Source organism: Sesamum indicum, linkage group LG8 (genome assembly GCF_026168435.1).
Source record: "Sesamum indicum cultivar Baizhima isolate 11 linkage group LG8, ASM2616843v1, whole genome shotgun sequence".
NCBI lineage: Eukaryota > Viridiplantae > Streptophyta > Magnoliopsida > Lamiales > Pedaliaceae > Sesamum > Sesamum indicum.
The window spans coordinates 11,172,899-11,190,316 of NC_142664.1; positions in this window are offsets into that span (position 1 = coordinate 11,172,899).

Here is a 17,418-nt window from a genome sequence, read left to right on the forward strand (position 1 = left end):
GACGAAAACAGCTAATATTTGAACGTTCTCAGAATTCAACGAAACTTGACCCAATCCCAGGTCTAGACCCAAGCATTTTTATTGGAAAATTGCCAAGCGTAATAATAACTACAAGTTAGTATAAAAAGGAAAAAAACTTATTTCAATAAAACCGTCCAAAACAGCTAACTTTTGAACGTTCTCAAAATTCGACGAAACCTGACCCAATCGTAGGTCTAGACCCTTGAATATCTGTGGTAAATTTTCTAAGCGTAATAATAACTACAAGTTAGTATAAAAGGGAAACAAACTTGTGTTTAATAAAACCGTGCAAAACAGCTAAATTTTGAACATTCTCAGAATTCGACTAAACTTGATCCAAACGTAGGTCTAGACCCAAGAATTTGTGTGTTAAATTTTCTAAGTGTAATAATAACTACAAGTTAATATAAAAGGGAAACAAACTTGTTTTAATAAAACCGTGTAAAATAGCTAACTTATGAACGTTTTTAGAATTCGACGAAACTTTATTTTTTTGGGGTAAGTGTAATTTTCATTAAAAAAAAAAGAGAAGTATATTACAACAGTGTCCCTCATTAGATCTTGACCCATTCGCAGGTCTAGACCCAAGCATTTGTGTTGTAAATTTGCTAAGCGTAATAATAACTACAAGTTAGTATAAAAGGGAAACAAAATTGTTTTAATAAAACTGTTCAAAACAGCTAAATTTTGAGCATTCTCAGAATTCGACGAAACTTGACCCAAATGTAGATCTAGATCCAAGAATTTGTGTGTTAAATTTCTAAGCATAATAATAATTATAAGTTAGTATAACAGGGAAACAAACTAACTTTAATAAAACCGTGCAGAACAATCAAATTTTGAACATTCTCAAAATTTTACGAAACTTGAACCAAACATAGATCTAGACCCAAGCATTTGTGTATTACATTTGCTAAGCGTTATAATAACTACAAGTCAGTATAAAACGAAAACAAACTTGCTTTAATAAAACTGTGCAAAACAGCTAAATTTTGAACGTTCTCAGAATTCGAATAGCCTGTCCCAAACGTTGGTCTACACCCAAGCATTTGTGTGGTAAATTTGCTAAGTGTAATAATAACTACAAGTTAGTATAAAAGGGAACAAACTTGTTTTAATAAAACCGTGCAAAACAGCTAAATTTTGAGCATTCTCAGAATTCGACGAAAATTGATCCAAACGTAGGTCTAGACCCAAGAATTGTGTGTTAAATTTCCTAAGTGTAATAATAACAACAAGTTAATATAAAAGGGAAACAAACTTGTTTTAATAAAACCGTGTAAACCAGCTAACTTATGAACGTTCTCAGAATTCGACGAAACTTGACCCAATCGCAGGTCTAGAACCAAGCCTTTGTGTTATAAATTTACTAATCGTAATAACAACTACAAGTTAGTATAAAAGGAAAACAAACTTGTTGTAATAAAACCATGCAAAACAACTAACTTTTGAACGTTCTTAGAATTCGACGAAACTTGACCCAATCGCAGGTCTAGACCCAAGCATTTGTGTTGTAAATTTGCTAATTGTAATAATAACTACAAGTTAGTATAAAAGAAAAACAAACTTGTTTTAATAAACCCGTGCAAACCAGCTAAATTTTGAACGGTCTCAGAATTCGACGAAACTTGACCCAAACGTTGGTCTAGACCAAAGCATTTGTGTTGTAAATTTGTTAAGCATAATAATAACTACAAGTTAGTATAAAAGGGAAACAAACTTGTTTTAATAAAACCGTGCAAAACAGCTAAATTTTGAACGTTCTCAGAATTCGACGAAACCTATCTCAAACGTTGGTCTAGACACAAGCATTTGTGTGGTAAATTTTCTAAGCGTAATAATAACTACAAGTTAGTGTAAAAGGGAAACAAACTTGTTTTAATAATACCGACGAAAACAGCTAATATTTGAACGTTCTCAGAATTCAACGAAACTTGACCCAATCCCAGGTCTAGACCCAAGCATTTTTATTGGAAAATTGCCAAGCGTAATAATAACTACAAGTTAGTATAAAAAGGAAAAACACTTATTTCAATAAAACCGTCCAAAACAGCTAACTTTTGAACGTTCTCAAAATTCGACGAAACTTGACCCAATCGTAGGTCTAGACCCTAGAATATCTGTGGTAAATTTTCTAAGCGTAATAATAACTACAAGTTAGTATAAAAGGGAAACAAACTTGTGTTTAATAAAATCGTGCAAAACAGCTAAATTTTGAACATTCTCAGAATTCGACTAAACTTGATCCAAACGTAGGTCTAGACCCAAGAATTTGTTTGTTAAATTTTCTAAGTGTAATAATAACTACAAGTTAATATAAAAGGGAAACAAACTTGTTTTAATAAAACCGTGTAAAATAGCTAACTTATGAACGTTTTCAGAATTCGACGAAACTTTATTTTTTGGGGTAAGTGCAATTTTCATTAAAAAAAAAAAGAGAAGTATATTACAACAGTGTCCCTCATTAGATCTTGACCCATTCGCAGGTCTAGACCCAAGCATTTGTTTTGTAAATTTGCTAATCGTAATAATAACTACAAGTTAGTATAAAAGGTAAACAAACTTGTTTTACTAAAATCGTGCAAAACAACTAACTTTTGAACGTTCTTAGAATTCGACGAAACTTGACACAATCGCAGGTCTAGACCCAAGCATTTGTGTTGTAAATTTGCTAAGCGTAATAATACTACAAGTTAGTATAAAGGGGAAACAAACTTGATTTAATAAACCCGTGCAAACCAGCTAAATTTTGAACTGTCTCAGAATTCGACGAAACTTGACCCAAACGTTGATCTAGACCAAAGCATTTGTTTAGTAAATTTGCTAAGCGTAATAATAACTACAAGTTAGTATAAAAGGGAAACAAACTTGTTTTAATAAAACCGTGCAAAACAGCTATATTTTGAACGTTCTCAGAATTCGACGAAACCTATCTCAAACGTTGGTCTAGACACAAGCATTTGTGTGGTAAATTTTCTAAGCGTAATAATAACTACAAGTTAGTGTAAAAGGGAAACAAACTTGTTTTAATAATACCGACGAAAACAGCTAATATTTGAACGTTCTCAGAATTCAACGAAACTTGACCCAATCCCAGGTCTAGACCCAAGCATTTTTATTGGAAAATTGCCAAGCGTAATAATAACTACAAGTTAGTATAAAAAGGAAAAAAAGTTATTTCAATAAAACCGTCCAAAACAGCTAACTTTTGAACGTTCTCAAAATTCGACGAAACCTGACCCAATCGTAGGTCTAGACCCTTGAATATCTGTGGTAAATTTTCTAAGCGTAATAATAACTACAAGTTAGTATAAAAGGGAAACAAACTTGTGTTTAATAAAACCGTGCAAAATAGCTAAATTTTGAGCATTCTCAGAATTCGACTAAACTTGATCCAAACGTAGGTCTAGACCCAAGAATTTGTGTGTTAAATTTCCTAAGTGTAATAATAACTACAAGTTAATTTAAAAGGGAAACAAACTTGTTTTAATAAAACCGTGTAAAACAGCTAACTTATGAACGTTTTCAGAATTCGACGAAACTTTTTTTTTTTGGGGTAAGTGTAATTTTCATTAAAAAAAAAAGAGAAGTATATTACAACAGTGTCCCTCATTAGATCTTGACCCATTCGCAGGTCTAGACCCAAGCATTTGTGTTGTAAATTTGCTAATCGTAATAATAACTACAAGTTAGTATAAAAGGTAAACAAACTTGTTTTAATAAAATCGTGCAAAACAACTAACTTTTGAACGTTCTTAGAATTCGACGAAACTTGACCCAATCGCAGGTCTAGACCCAAGCATTTGTGTTGTAAATTTGCTAATCGTAATAATACTACAAGTTAGTATAAAAGGGAAACAAACTTGATTTAATAAAACCGTGCAAAACAGCTAAATTTTGAACGGTCTCAGAATTCGACGAAACTTGACCCAAACGTTGGTCTAGACCAAAGCATTTGTGTTGTAAATTTGCTAAGCGTAATAATAACTACAAGTTAGTATAAAAGGGAAACAAAATTGTTTTAATAAAACTGTTCAAAACAGCTAAATTTTGAGCATTCTCAGAATTCGACGAAACTTGACCCAAACGTAGGTCTAGATCCAAAAATTTGTGTGTTAAATTTCTAAGCATAATAATAATTATAAGTTAGTATAACAAGGAAACAAACTTACTTTAATAAAACCGTGCAGAACAGCTAAATTTTGAACATTCTCAAAATTTTACGAAACTTTAACCAAACATAGATCTAGACCCAAGCATTTGTGTTATACATTTGCTAAGCGGTATAATAACTACAAGTCAGTATAAAACGAAAACAAACTAGCTTTAATAAAATCGTGCAAAATAGCTAAATTTTGAACGTTCTCAGAATTCGAATAGCCTGTCCCAAACGTTTGTCTACACCCAAGCATTTGTGTGGTAAATTTGCTAAGTGTAATAATAACTACAAGTTAGTATAAAAGGGAACAAACTTGTTTTAATAAAACCGTGCAAAACAGCTAAATTTTGAGTATTCTCAGAATTCGACGAAAATTGATCCAAACGTAGGTCTAGACCCAAGAATTGTGTGTTAAATTTCCTAAGTGTAATAATAACAACAAGTTAATATAAAAGGGAAACAAAATTATTTTAATAATATCGTGTAAAACAGCTAACTTATGAACGTTCTCAGAATTCGACGAAACTTGACCCAATCGCAGGTCTAGAACCAAGCCTTTGTGTTGTAAATTTGCTAATCGTAATAATAACTACAAGTTAGTATAAAAGGAAAACAAACTTGTTTTAATAAAACCATGCAAAACAACTAACTTTTTAACGTTCTTAGAATTGGACGAAACTTGACCCAATCGCAGGTCTAGACCCAAGCATTTGTATTGTAAATTTGCTAATCGTAATAATAACTACAAGTTAGTATAAAAGGAAAACAAACTTGTTTTAATAAACCCGTGCAAACCAGCTAAATTTTGAACGGTCTCAGAATTCGACGAAACTTGACCCAAACGTTGGTCTAGACCAAAGCATTTGTTTAGTAAATTTGCTAAGCGTAATAATAACTACAAGTTAGTATAAAATGGAAACTAACTTGTTTTAATAAAACCGTGCAAAACAACTATATTTTGAACGTTCTCAGAATTCGACGAAACCTATCTCAAACGTTGGTCTAGACACAAGCATTTGTGTGGTAAATTTTCTAAGCGTAATAAAAACTACAAGTTAGTGTAAAAGGGAAACAAACTTGTTTTAATAATACCGAGGAAAACAGCTAATATTTGAACGTTCTCAGAATTCAACGAAACTTGACCCAATCCCAGGTCTAGACCCAAGCATTTTTATTGGAAAATTGCCAAGCGTAATAATAACTACAAGTTAGTATAAAAAGGAAAAAAAGTTATTTCAATAAAACCGTCCAAAACAGCTAACTTTTGAACGTTCTCAAAATTCGACGAAACTTGACCCAATCGTAGGTCTAGACCCTAGAATATCTGTGGTGAATTTTCTAAGCGTAATAATAACTACAAGTTAGTATAAAAGGGAAACAAACTTGTGTTTAATAAAACCGTGCAAAACAGCTAAATTTTGAGCATTCTCAGAATTCGACTAAACTTGATCCAAACGTAGGTCTAGACCCAAGAATTTGTGTGTTAAATTTCCTAAGTGTAATAATAACTACAAGTTAATATAAAAGGGAAACAAACTTGTTTTAATAAAACCGTGTAAAACAGCTAACTTATGAACATTTTCAGAATTCGACGAAACTTTTTTTTTTTGGGGTAAGTGTAATTTTCATTAAAAAAAAAAGAGAAGTATATTACAACAGTGTCCCTCATTAGATCTTGACCCATTCGCAGGTCTAGACCCAAGCATTTGTGTTGTAAATTTGCTAATCGTAATAACAACTACAAGTTAGTATAAAAGGTAAACAAACTTGTTTTAATAAAATCGTGCAAAACAACTAACTTTTGAACGTTCTTAGAATTCGACGAAACTTGACCCAATCGCAGGTCTAGACCCAAGCATTTGTGTTGTAAATTTGCTAATCGTAATAATACTACAAGTTAGTATAAAAGGGAAACAAACTTGATTTAATAAAACCGTGCAAAACAGCTAAATTTTGAACGGTCTCAGAATTCGACGAAACTTGACCCAAACGTTGGTCTAGACCAAAGCATTTGTGTTGTAAATTTGCTAAGCGTAATAATAACTACAAGTTAGTATAAAAGGGAAACAAAATTATTTTAATAAAACTATTCAAAACAGCTAAATTTTGAGCATTCTCAGAATTCGACGAAACTTGACCAAAACGTAGGTCTAGATCCAAGAATTTGTGTGTTAAATTTCTAAGCATAATAATAATTATAAGTTAGTATAACAGGGAAACAAACTTACTTTAATAAAACCGTGCAGAACAGCTAAATTTTGAACATTCTCAAAATTTTACGAAACTTGAACCAAACATAGATCTAGACCCAAGCATTTGTGTTATACATTTGCTAAGCGTTATAATAACTACAAGTCAGTATAAAACGAAAACAAACTTGCTTTAATAAAACCGTGCAAAACAGCTAAATTTTGAACGTTCTCAGAATTCGAATAGCCTGTCCCAAACGTTGGTCTACACCCAAGCATTTGTGTGGTAAATTTGCTAAGTGTAATAATAACTACAAGTTAGTATAAAAGGGAACAAACTTGTTTTAATAAAACCGTGAAAAATGGCTAAATTTTGAGTATTCTCAGAATTCGACGAAAATTGATCCAAACGTAGGTCTAGACCCAAGAATTGTGTGTTAAAGTTCCTAAGTGTAATAATAACAACAAGTTAATATAAAAGGGAAACAAAATTATTTTAATAATATCGTGTAAAACAGCTAACTTATGAACGTTCTCAGAATTCGACGAAACTTGACCCAATCGCAGGTCTAGAACCAAGCCTTTGTGTTGTAAATTTGCTAATCGTAATAATAACAACAAGTTAGTATAAAAGGAAAACAAACTTGTTTTAATAAAATCATGCAAAACAACTAACTTTTGAACGTTCTTAGAATTCGACGAAACTTGACCCAATCGCAGGTCTAGACCCAAGCATTTGTATTGTAAATTTGCTAATCGTAATAATAACAACAAGTTAGTATAAAAGGAAAACAAACTTGTTTTAATGAACCCGTGCAAACCAGCTAACTTTTGAACGGTCTCAGAATTCGACGAAACTTGACCCAAACGTTGGTCTAGACCAAAGCATTTGTTTAGTAAATTTGATAAGCGTAATAATAACTACAAGTTAGTATAAAATGGAAACAAACTTGTTTTAATAAAACCGTGCAAAACAACTATATTTTGAACGTTCTCAGAATTCGACGAAACCTATCTCAAACGTTGGTCTAGACACAAGCATTTGTGTGGTAAATTTTCTAAGCGTAATAATAACTACAAGTTAGTGTAAAAGGGAAACAAACTTGTTTTAATAATACCGAGGAAAACAGCTAATATTTGAACGTTCTCAGAATTCAACGAAACTTGACCCAATCCCAGGTCTAGACCCAAGCATTTTTATTGGAAAATTGCCAAGCGTAATAATAACTACAAGTTTGTATAAAAAGGAAAAAAAGTTATTTCAATAAAACCGTCCAAAACAGCTAACTTTTGAACGTTCTCAAAATTCGACGAAACTTGACCCAATCGTAGGTCTAGACCCTAGAATATCTGTGGTGAATTTTCTAAGCGTAATAATAACTACAAGTTAGTATAAAAGGGAAACAAACTTGTGTTTAATAAAACCGTGCAAAACAGCTAAATTTTGAGCATTCTCAGAATTCGACTAAACTTGATCCAAACGTAGGTCTAGACCCAAGAATTTGTGTGTTAAATTTCCTAAGTGTAATAATAACTACAAGTTAATATAAAAGGGAAACAAACTTGTTTTAATAAAACCGTGTAAAACAGCTAACTTATGAACATTTTCAGAATTCGACGAAACTTTTTTTTTTTGGGGTAAGTGTAATTTTCATTAAAAAAAAAAGAGAAGTATATTACAACAGTGTCCCTCATTAGATCTTGACCCATTCGCAGGTCTAGACCCAAGCATTTGTGTTGTAAATTTGCTAATCGTAATAACAACTACAAGTTAGTATAAAAGGTAAACAAACTTGTTTTAATAAAATCGTGCAAAACAACTAACTTTTGAACGTTCTTAGAATTCGACGAAACTTGACCCAATCGCAGGTCTAGACCCAAGCATTTGTGTTGTAAATTTGCTAATCGTAATAATACTACAAGTTAGTATAAAAGGGAAACAAACTTGATTTAATAAAACCGTGCAAAACAGCTAAATTTTGAACGGTCTCAGAATTCGACGAAACTTGACCCAAACGTTGGTCTAGACCAAAGCATTTGTGTTGTAAATTTGCTAAGCGTAATAATAACTACAAGTTAGTATAAAAGGGAAACAAAATTATTTTAATAAAACTATTCAAAACAGCTAAATTTTGAGCATTCTCAGAATTCGACGAAACTTGACCAAAACGTAGGTCTAGATCCAAGAATTTGTGTGTTAAATTTCTAAGCATAATAATAATTATAAGTTAGTATAACAGGGAAACAAACTTACTTTAATAAAACCGTGCAGAACAGCTAAATTTTGAACATTCTCAAAATTTTACGAAACTTGAACCAAACATAGATCTAGACCCAAGCATTTGTGTTATACATTTGCTAAGCGTTATAATAACTACAAGTCAGTATAAAACGAAAACAAACTTGCTTTAATAAAACCGTGCAAAACAGCTAAATTTTGAACGTTCTCAGAATTCGAATAGCCTGTCCCAAACGTTGGTCTACACCCAAGCATTTGTGTGGTAAATTTGCTAAGTGTAATAATAACTACAAGTTAGTATAAAAGGGAACAAACTTGTTTTAATAAAACCGTGAAAAATGGCTAAATTTTGAGTATTCTCAGAATTCGACGAAAATTGATCCAAACGTAGGTCTAGACCCAAGAATTGTGTGTTAAAGTTCCTAAGTGTAATAATAACAACAAGTTAATATAAAAGGGAAACAAAATTATTTTAATAATATCGTGTAAAACAGCTAACTTATGAACGTTCTCAGAATTCGACGAAACTTGACCCAATCGCAGGTCTAGAACCAAGCCTTTGTGTTGTAAATTTGCTAATCGTAATAATAACAACAAGTTAGTATAAAAGGAAAACAAACTTGTTTTAATAAAATCATGCAAAACAACTAACTTTTGAACGTTCTTAGAATTCGACGAAACTTGACCCAATCGCAGGTCTAGACCCAAGCATTTGTATTGTAAATTTGCTAATCGTAATAATAACAACAAGTTAGTATAAAAGGAAAACAAACTTGTTTTAATGAACCCGTGCAAACCAGCTAACTTTTGAACGGTCTCAGAATTCGACGAAACTTGACCCAAACGTTGGTCTAGACCAAAGCATTTGTTTAGTAAATTTGATAAGCGTAATAATAACTACAAGTTAGTATAAAATGGAAACAAACTTGTTTTAATAAAACCGTGCAAAACAACTATATTTTGAACGTTCTCAGAATTCGACGAAACCTATCTCAAACGTTGGTCTAGACACAAGCATTTGTGTGGTAAATTTTCTAAGCGTAATAATAACTACAAGTTAGTGTAAAAGGGAAACAAACTTGTTTTAATAATACCGAGGAAAACAGCTAATATTTGAACGTTCTCAGAATTCAACGAAACTTGACCCAATCCCAGGTCTAGACCCAAGCATTTTTATTGGAAAATTGCCAAGCGTAATAATAACTACAAGTTAGTATAAAAAGGAAAAAAAGTTATTTCAATAAAACCGTCCAAAACAGCTAACTTTTGAACGTTCTCAAAATTCGACGAAACTTGACCCAATCGTAGGTCTAGACCCTAGAATATCTGTGGTGAATTTTCTAAGCGTAATAATAACTACAAGTTAGTATAAAAGGGAAACAAACTTGTGTTTAATAAAACCGTGCAAAACAGCTAAATTTTGAGCATTCTCAGAATTCGACTAAACTTGATCCAAACGTAGGTCTAGACCCAAGAATTTGTGTGTTAAATTTCCTAAGTGTAATAATAACTACAAGTTAATATAAAAGGGAAACAAACTTGTTTTAATAAAACCGTGTAAAACAGCTAACTTATGAACATTTTCAGAATTCGACGAAACTTTTTTTTTTGGGGTAAGTGTAATTTTCATTAAAAAAAAAAGAGAAGTATATTACAACAGTGTCCCTCATTAGATCTTGACCCATTCGCAGGTCTAGACCCAAGCATTTGTGTTGTAAATTTGCTAATCGTAATAATAACTACAAGTTAGTATAAAAGGTAAACAAACTTGTTTTAATAAAATCGTGCAAAACAACTAACTTTTGAACGTTCTTAGAATTCGACGAAACTTGACCCAATCGCAGGTCCAGACCCAAGCATTTGTGTTGTAAATTTGCTAATCGTAATAATACTACAAGTTAGTATAAAAGGGAAACAAACTTGATTTAATAAAACCGTGCAAAACAGCTAAATTTTGAACGGTCTCAGAATTCGACGAAACTTGACCCAAACGTTGGTCTAGACCAAAGCATTTGTGTTGTAAATTTGCTAAGCGTAATAATAACTACAAGTTAGTATAAAAGGGAAACAAAATTATTTTAATAAAACTGTTCAAAACAGCTAAATTTTGAGCATTCTCAGAATTCGACGAAACTTGACCAAAACGTAGGTCTAGATCCAAGAATTTGTGTGTTAAATTTCTAAGCATAATAATAATTATAAGTTAGTATAACAGGGAAACAAACTTACTTTAATAAAACCGTGCAGAACAGCTAAATTTTGAACATTCTCAAAATTTTACGAAACTTGAACCAAACATAGATCTAGACCCAAGCATTTGTGTTATACATTTGCTAAGCGTTATAATAACTACAAGTCAGTATAAAACGAAAACAAACTTGCTTTAATAAAACCGTGCAAAACAGCTAAATTTTGAACGTTCTCAGAATTCGAATAGCCTGTCCCAAACGTTGGTCTACACCCAAGCATTTGTGTGGTAAATTTGCTAAGTGTAATAATAACTACAAGTTAGTATAAAAGGGAACAAACTTGTTTTAATAAAACCGTGCAAAACAGCTAAATTTTGAGCATTCTCAGAATTCGACGAAAATTGATCCAAACGTAGGTCTAGACCCAAGAATTGTGTGTTAAATTTCCTAAGTGTAATAATAACAACAAGTTAATATAAAAGGGAAACAAACTTGTTTTAATAAAACCGTGTAAAACAGCTAACTTATGAACGTTCTCAGAATTCGACGAAACTTGACCCAATCGCAGGTCTAGAACCAAGCCTTTGTGTTGTAAATTTGCTAATCATAATAATAACTACAAGTTAGTATAAAAGGAAAACAAACTTGTTTTTATAAAATCATGCAAAACAACTAACTTTTGAACGTTCTTAGAATTCGACGAAACTTGACCTAATCGCAGGTCTAGACCCAAGCATTTGTGTTGTAAATTTGCTAATCGTAATAATAACTACAAGTTAGTATAAAAGGAAAACAAACTTGTTTTAATAAACCCGTGCAAACCAGCTAAATTTTGAACGGTCTCAGAATTCGACGAAACTTGACCCAAACGTTGGTCTAGACCAAAGCATTTGTGTTGTAAATTTGCTAAGCGTAATAATAACTACAAGTTAGTATAAAAGGAAAACAAACTTGTTTTTATAAAATCATGCAAAACAACTAACTTTTGAACGTTCTTAGAATTCGACGAAACTTGACCTAATCGCAGGTCTAGACCCAAGCATTTGTGTTGTAAATTTGCTAATCGTAATAATAACTACAAGTTAGTATAAAAGGAAAACAAACTTGTTTTAATAAACCCGTGCAAACCAGCTAAATTTTGAACGGTCTCAGAATTCGACGAAACTTGACCCAAACGTTGGTCTAGACCAAAGCATTTGTGTTGTAAATTTGCTAAGCGTAATAATAACTACAAGTTAGTATAAAAGGGAAACAAACTTGTTTTAATAAAACCGTGCAAAACAGCTAAATTTTGAACGTTCTCAGAATTCGACGAAACCTATCTCAAACGTTGGTCTAGACACAAGCATTTGTGTGGTAAATTTTCTAAGCGTAATAATAATTACAAGTTAGTGTAAAAGGGAAACAAACTTGTTTTAATAATACCGAGAAAAACAGCTAATATTTGAACGTTCTCAGAATTCAACGAAACTTGACCCAATCCCAGGTCTAGACCCAAGCATTTTTATTGGAAAATTGCCAAGCGTAATAATAACTACAAGTTAGTATAAAAAGGAAAAAAACTTATTTCAATAAAACCGTCCAAAACAGCTAACTTTTGAACGTTCTCAAAATTCGACGAAACTTGACCCAATCGTAGGACCCTAGAATATCTGTGGTAAATTTTCTAAGCGTAATAATAACTACAAGTTAGTATAAAAGGGAAAGAAACTTGTGTTTAATAAAACCGTGCAAAACAGCTAAATTTTGAGCATTCTCAGAATTCGACTAAACTTGATCCAAACGTAGGTCTAGACCCAAGAATTTGTGTGTTAAATTTCCTAAGTGTAATAATAACTACAAGTTAATATAAAAGGGAAACAAACTTGTTTTAATAAAACCGTGTAAAACAGCTAACTTATGAACATTTTCAGAATTCGACGAAACTTTTTTTTTTTGGGGTAAGTGTAATTTTCATTAAAAAAAAAAGAGAAGTATATTACAACAGTGTCCCTCATTAGATCTTGACCCATTCGCAGGTCTAGACCCAAGCATTTGTGTTGTAAATTTGCTAATCGTAATAACAACTACAAGTTAGTATAAAAGGTAAACAAACTTGTTTTAATAAAATCGTGCAAAACAACTAACTTTTGAACGTTCTTAGAATTCGACGAAACTTGACCCAATCGCAGGTCTAGACCCAAGCATTTGTGTTGTAAATTTGCTAATCGTAATAATACTACAAGTTAGTATAAAAGGGAAACAAACTTGATTTAATAAAACCGTGCAAAACAGCTAAATTTTGAACGGTCTCAGAATTCGACGAAACTTGACCCAAACGTTGGTCTAGACCAAAGCATTTGTGTTGTAAATTTGCTAAGCGTAATAATAACTACAAGTTAGTATAAAAGGGAAACAAAATTATTTTAATAAAACTATTCAAAACAGCTAAATTTTGAGCATTCTCAGAATTCGACGAAACTTGACCAAAACGTAGGTCTAGATCCAAGAATTTGTGTGTTAAATTTCTAAGCATAATAATAATTATAAGTTAGTATAACAGGGAAACAAACTTACTTTAATAAAACCGTGCAGAACAGCTAAATTTTGAACATTCTCAAAATTTTACGAAACTTGAACCAAACATAGATCTAGACCCAAGCATTTGTGTTATACATTTGCTAAGCGTTATAATAACTACAAGTCAGTATAAAACGAAAACAAACTTGCTTTAATAAAACCGTGCAAAACAGCTAAATTTTGAACGTTCTCAGAATTCGAATAGCCTGTCCCAAACGTTGGTCTACACCCAAGCATTTGTGTGGTAAATTTGCTAAGTGTAATAATAACTACAAGTTAGTATAAAAGGGAACAAACTTGTTTTAATAAAACCGTGAAAAATGGCTAAATTTTGAGTATTCTCAGAATTCGACGAAAATTGATCCAAACGTAGGTCTAGACCCAAGAATTGTGTGTTAAAGTTCCTAAGTGTAATAATAACAACAAGTTAATATAAAAGGGAAACAAAATTATTTTAATAATATCGTGTAAAACAGCTAACTTATGAACGTTCTCAGAATTCGACGAAACTTGACCCAATCGCAGGTCTAGAACCAAGCCTTTGTGTTGTAAATTTGCTAATCGTAATAATAACAACAAGTTAGTATAAAAGGAAAACAAACTTGTTTTAATAAAATCATGCAAAACAACTAACTTTTGAACGTTCTTAGAATTCGACGAAACTTGACCCAATCGCAGGTCTAGACCCAAGCATTTGTATTGTAAATTTGCTAATCGTAATAATAACAACAAGTTAGTATAAAAGGAAAACAAACTTGTTTTAATGAACCCGTGCAAACCAGCTAACTTTTGAACGGTCTCAGAATTCGACGAAACTTGACCCAAACGTTGGTCTAGACCAAAGCATTTGTTTAGTAAATTTGATAAGCGTAATAATAACTACAAGTTAGTATAAAATGGAAACAAACTTGTTTTAATAAAACCGTGCAAAACAACTATATTTTGAACGTTCTCAGAATTCGACGAAACCTATCTCAAACGTTGGTCTAGACACAAGCATTTGTGTGGTAAATTTTCTAAGCGTAATAATAACTACAAGTTAGTGTAAAAGGGAAACAAACTTGTTTTAATAATACCGAGGAAAACAGCTAATATTTGAACGTTCTCAGAATTCAACGAAACTTGACCCAATCCCAGGTCTAGACCCAAGCATTTTTATTGGAAAATTGCCAAGCGTAATAATAACTACAAGTTAGTATAAAAAGGAAAAAAAGTTATTTCAATAAAACCGTCCAAAACAGCTAACTTTTGAACGTTCTCAAAATTCGACGAAACTTGACCCAATCGTAGGTCTAGACCCTAGAATATCTGTGGTGAATTTTCTAAGCGTAATAATAACTACAAGTTAGTATAAAAGGGAAACAAACTTGTGTTTAATAAAACCGTGCAAAACAGCTAAATTTTGAGCATTCTCAGAATTCGACTAAACTTGATCCAAACGTAGGTCTAGACCCAAGAATTTGTGTGTTAAATTTCCTAAGTGTAATAATAACTACAAGTTAATATAAAAGGGAAACAAACTTGTTTTAATAAAACCGTGTAAAACAGCTAACTTATGAACATTTTCAGAATTCGACGAAACTTTTTTTTTTGGGGTAAGTGTAATTTTCATTAAAAAAAAAAGAGAAGTATATTACAACAGTGTCCCTCATTAGATCTTGACCCATTCGCAGGTCTAGACCCAAGCATTTGTGTTGTAAATTTGCTAATCGTAATAATAACTACAAGTTAGTATAAAAGGTAAACAAACTTGTTTTAATAAAATCGTGCAAAACAACTAACTTTTGAACGTTCTTAGAATTCGACGAAACTTGACCCAATCGCAGGTCCAGACCCAAGCATTTGTGTTGTAAATTTGCTAATCGTAATAATACTACAAGTTAGTATAAAAGGGAAACAAACTTGATTTAATAAAACCGTGCAAAACAGCTAAATTTTGAACGGTCTCAGAATTCGACGAAACTTGACCCAAACGTTGGTCTAGACCAAAGCATTTGTGTTGTAAATTTGCTAAGCGTAATAATAACTACAAGTTAGTATAAAAGGGAAACAAAATTATTTTAATAAAACTGTTCAAAACAGCTAAATTTTGAGCATTCTCAGAATTCGACGAAACTTGACCAAAACGTAGGTCTAGATCCAAGAATTTGTGTGTTAAATTTCTAAGCATAATAATAATTATAAGTTAGTATAACAGGGAAACAAACTTACTTTAATAAAACCGTGCAGAACAGCTAAATTTTGAACATTCTCAAAATTTTACGAAACTTGAACCAAACATAGATCTAGACCCAAGCATTTGTGTTATACATTTGCTAAGCGTTATAATAACTACAAGTCAGTATAAAACGAAAACAAACTTGCTTTAATAAAACCGTGCAAAACAGCTAAATTTTGAACGTTCTCAGAATTCGAATAGCCTGTCCCAAACGTTGGTCTACACCCAAGCATTTGTGTGGTAAATTTGCTAAGTGTAGTAATAACTACAAGTTAGTATAAAAGGAAACAAACTTGTTTTAATAAAACCGTGCAAAACAGCTAAATTTTGAACGTTCTCAGAATTCGACGAAACCTATCTCAAACGTTGGTCTAGACACAAGCATTTGTGTGGTAAATTTTCTAAGCGTAATAATAATTACAAGTTAGTGTAAAAGGGAAACAAACTTGTTTTAATAATACCGAGAAAAACAGCTAATATTTGAACGTTCTCAGAATTCAACGAAACTTGACCCAATCCCAGGTCTAGACCCAAGCATTTTTATTGGAAAATTTCTAAGCGTAATAATAACTACAAGTTAGTATAAAAGGGAAAGAAACTTGTGTTTAATAAAACCGTGCAAAACATCTAAATTTTGAGCATTCTCAGAATTCGACTAAACTTGATCCAAACGTAGGTCTAGACCCAAGAATTTGTGTGTTAAATTTTCTAAGTGTAATAATAACTACAAGTTAATATAAAAGGGAAACAAACTTGTTTTAATAAAACCGTGTAAAACAGCTAACTTATGAACGTTTTCAAAATTCGACGAAACTTTTTTTTTTTGGGGTAAGTGTAATTTTCATTAAAAAAAAAGAGAAGTATATTACAACAGTGTCCCTCATTAGATCTTGACCCATTCGCAGGTCTAGAACCAAGCATTTGTGTTGTACATTTGCTAATCGTAATAATAACTACAAGTTAGTATAAAAGGTAAACAAACTTGTTTTAATAAAATCGTGCAAACCAACTAACTTTTGAACGTTCTTAGAATTCGACGAAACTTGACCAATCGCAGGTCTAGACCCAAGCATTTGTGTTGTAAATTTGCTAATCGTAATAATACTACAAGTTAGTATAAAAGGGAAACAAACTTGTTTTAATAAACCCGTGCAAACCAGCTAAATTTTGAACGGTCCCAGAATTCGACGAAACTTGACCCAAACGTTGGTCTAGACGATAGCATTTGTTTAGTAAATTTGTTAAGCGTAATAATAACTACAAGTTAGTATAAAAGGGAAACAAACTTGTTTTAATAAAACCGTGCAAAACAACTATATTTTGAACGTTCTCAGAATTCGACGAAACCTATCTCAAACGTTGGTCTAGACACAAGCATTTGTGTGGTAAATTTTCTAAGCGTAATAATAACTACAAGTTAGTGTAAAAGGGAAACAAACTTGTTTTAATAACCCGTGCAAACCAGCTAAATTTTGAACGGTCTCAGAATTCGACGAAACTTGACCCAAACGTTGGTCGAGACCAAAGCATTTGTGTTGTAAATTTGCTAAGCGTAATAATAACTACAAGTTAGTATAAAAGGGAAACAAACTTGTTTTAATAAAACCGTGCAAAACAGCTAAATTTTGAACGTTCTCAGAATTCGACGAAACCTATCTCAAACGTTGGTCTAGACACAAGCATTTGTGTGGTAAATTTTCTAAGCGTAATAATAACTACAAGTTAGTGTAAAAGGGAAACAAACTTGTTTTAATAATACCGAGGAAAACAGCTAATAATTGAACGTTCTCAGAATTCAACGAAACTTGACCCAATCCCAGGTCTAGACCCAAGCATTTTTATTG